Raw genomic sequence first — 3,370 nt, 5'->3', positions numbered from 1 at the left:
TCCTATTCCCCTACCAGTCCTTCTTACTCTCCTACTAGTCCTTCCTATTCCCCTACCAGTCCTTCTTACTCTCCTACTAGTCCTTCCTATTCACCTACCAGTCCTTCTTACTCTCCTACTAGTCCATCATATTCTCCTACTAGTCCTTCTTACTCTCCCACTAGTCCTTCCTATTCCCCTACCAGTCCTTCTTACTCTCCTACTAGTCCTTCCTATTCACCTACCAGTCCATCATATTCGCCTACTAGTCCATCATATTCGCCTACTAGTCCTTCCTATTCGCCTACTAGTCCTTCCTATTCGCCTACAAGTCCTTCTTACTCTCCATCTGGACATTAGTAAATCAGCTTCCACTTGCTACCGTGACTTGTGGTTGACAAAAATGTAAATTGTTAGTATAGTAAACTGAAGTTGAGTAAATTGATTCTGAAAGTCTCAATTAACTAAAAAAAAAATAAAAATAAAAAGAAAGAAAAGAGAAGAGAAGAGAATTTACGAATTACTACTGCAATGAGAAAGGTCCTTATCATTAACAAGTAACAGTAAATTATATAAGTAAATTTATGCTTGTTTTATAATCAAACTTATTTTTTATTTTATTTCATAGAAAATTCAAGTATTCTGATCTTTTTGGAAACAATAATCTCGTGCTAAACATTGAAATGTTAAATTGGTTGACTAGGAAAATTGTTTCTTTCAGCTTATTATTTATCTGAGTCGCTTTCACTGTGCAAATTTTGAAAGTCGCTGTTCTGTTTAGAATATTACAGTAACAGTAGAAATCTGAAGAATCTATCCGTTTAAAATTCCTTATAAGTCCAGAGTAGGTTAAAGCTGCTGAACCTGTACAATCTTGATTGAATACCCATTACTTACCGTCATTTAAATTTACTGATTGCTGGTAATTGGCGCTAGCAGTTAATTAAATAGCTTTTATTAAGCACTTGCTGTTAAGGCAATTCGTCCATTATCGGATGTACTTAACTATGTCTTATTATTAATCTGCCAAATTTACTCATTCAGTTACCACTATTAGGATTTGGCATTGCTAGAATACTAAACCTAAGATTGTCTAATGAAGTAATGTTAAGACGCTTGTGGTTTACCTCATCAATATCTTTACTGAAATTTATAAATGGGAAAATCTGAGGATACGATGGTTATTTTCGCATATATATACTTTTCAGGTTGACGCTGTTCATATAGTCATTGAAAGTCAAAGTGCTAATGTAAATGGTTATGCAAGGTAATCAATTACTTCTTTCCTAAAATCACTGCTTAAATCGTTTGAGAATTTTCTGAAGAGATTGCAGGGCATTCACGTACTTTTTTTTTCTCGTTGTTCTTTGATTTTTGATGACGCTTAATTCTAAAAAATACATGCGTTTTATACACTTGTTTCTAGGATTACAATTTCAGAAGGAAAAATGAAAATGAATTTCAATGCTAAATCTGAAAATTTTGCACGCTAACACAGGCAGCGTTGTCTTTTGACCACAAATATATATTTGATTCATTACGGCTTAACAAGACGAACATACTATACTATGCAATATTTCCGACATGAGATGGACTGCCAACGCTTTTAAACTTACAGTCTAACTATAATTTTTATAATCTAAAATTGAAGCAAACTTAGAGAACGATTGGAAGTACTGATAGCTTTCTTGAGATATCTAACGAAAAAACCTTTTAATATTCAAAATACTGGTCGCTAGTTCGAATCTGGCTCAGGAGACTGATTTTCATTCTTTTTTACAAAAGAAAAGAAAGTGAGATGACGGCTCCCTCCAATTAACTATTGATATATTACTCGTAAGTCATTGAGAGTAGTTGTAAAAGTCTTATCTGTTAGTTCTTCATTAGTAAACTCAACCAAAATAGTGTATACATTTGAGCGATTTAGACTAATCATTGAGCTTAAAGAACTAGTGAGTAGGAGAAAAGATTAGGTTACTCAATTATGCTGCTTTCTTCAACTTTGCTCATGCCTTGTAGTTTTTTACCTTTCTGTTTTTGTTGTGCATCGATAGTCGAGATTCTTATTCGGTTGTTCATTTTTATCAATCTATGCTTATACCTTTAGTAAGTCTTCATTGTCTCTAGGTATCAGATACTTGAATAATTTGAATTTCATCATTCGACATTTTTTATTTCCAAACTAACTACAGCACTTAAATCGTTTAATAGTAAGACGTAAAATCAACTTTGGGTGGTGCCATCTTACTAAAAAGCTACGTAGTTATCCTTCGAAAATATTGAAAAGTTAACATGCGAAGTAAATCATTGTTGCGGTACTAAATTAAGGTTTGCAATCCTAATCAACGACTCTATAAACACATCATTGTTTTCCTAAATAGCTTTCAGATCTATATATATATATACATTTGAATTTGAGAGTTATCTATTGACAAAAGGTTTTGAAATGAAACTGAAAAAAATGGACAAGCCAGAACTCGAATCTGGGACCTCTTCCATGCTAAGGAAGCGTGATAACCATCTACACCACATGCCCTTTCTGATGTCTTCTTTCCCATAATTTATATAGAGATAATTATTATGATGCTGTACTCAGATTCCCTGAGGATACTACTATATGGGTGTGTTTGAGGCCATTATGTAGCCTGTATTAGTCGTTAACGTAGAGTACTGATGTTTCAAATTCTTATTATAAAGCAAAGTTCACTTTTGTAATGAAGGTAGATCTTTTTTGCTTGTCTAGAATCTAGGATCTGTTATTTTTCTCTTAAAATTCGTTATTGTACATTCTGTTACGTTCTGCTCTCACCTGCATATTGCTTTGACATTGACAAAAAGTATTCAATCCAGATGTGCAGAAACAATTCCGCATCTATAGGTTGCTATTATATAATTAAGTAGCTCTCACTCTAACAACAAAGGCCGTGTGGTTTAGATGGTTATAATTTCTGCTTAACATTTGATGTTCGCAGACGGTCCCAAGTTCGAGTCTTGGCACGGTCATCCATACCTTTTTTTCATTTTCAGTTCGTTTTACCAGGATGCTGCCTTTCTCTCTTTTCTTTTCTTTTCTCTTTTTCCTTTTCGAGCTTGCTTAACAATGCTTTCTTTCGTTTGTATCACCCACCACCTACTTGCGTACAAAGGTCATACAACCATATGAGTTTAAAATCAAGATCTTCAACCACTTCGACAACGTAAAACATGAAATCTAAAACCTAAAACCCAAGATAGGAAAAAAATACAATAATAATACAAAAATTAAAAAAACAAAATACCTCTCCCTCCGGGATTCGAACCCGGGCTGCCAGCGTGACAGGCTGGTGTACTACCCCTATACTAAGGAAGAATTGCTTGTGTTGTTTACAGTTATTATTCTTTTATATACTGT

The 3,370-nt window shown here is 33.9% G+C and overlaps 3 non-coding genes across 3 annotated transcripts; 1 reads left to right on the top strand and 2 right to left on the bottom strand.

The window, feature by feature from the left end:
- Positions 1 to 2,441: 2,441 nt before the first annotated feature.
- SPOG_16397 lies at positions 2,442 to 2,515 on the bottom strand. The gene has a single exon. It is a non-coding gene; the product is annotated as a tRNA-Ala (tRNA).
- A 384-nt stretch (positions 2,516 to 2,899) lies between these two features.
- SPOG_16396 lies at positions 2,900 to 2,982 on the top strand. Its single transcript has one exon. It is a non-coding gene; the product is annotated as a tRNA-Val (tRNA).
- Positions 2,983 to 3,257: 275 nt separating this feature from the next.
- On the bottom strand, positions 3,258 to 3,328 carry SPOG_16395. The gene has a single exon. It is a non-coding gene; the product is annotated as a tRNA-Asp (tRNA).
- Positions 3,329 to 3,370: the final 42 nt, after the last annotated feature.

This window comes from Schizosaccharomyces cryophilus (assembly GCF_000004155.1).
Source record: "Schizosaccharomyces cryophilus OY26 unplaced genomic scaffold supercont4.9, whole genome shotgun sequence".
In the NCBI taxonomy this organism is placed as follows: Eukaryota; Fungi; Ascomycota; class Schizosaccharomycetes; order Schizosaccharomycetales; family Schizosaccharomycetaceae; genus Schizosaccharomyces; species Schizosaccharomyces cryophilus.
This window is presented reverse-complemented; position numbering and strand designations above follow the sequence as displayed.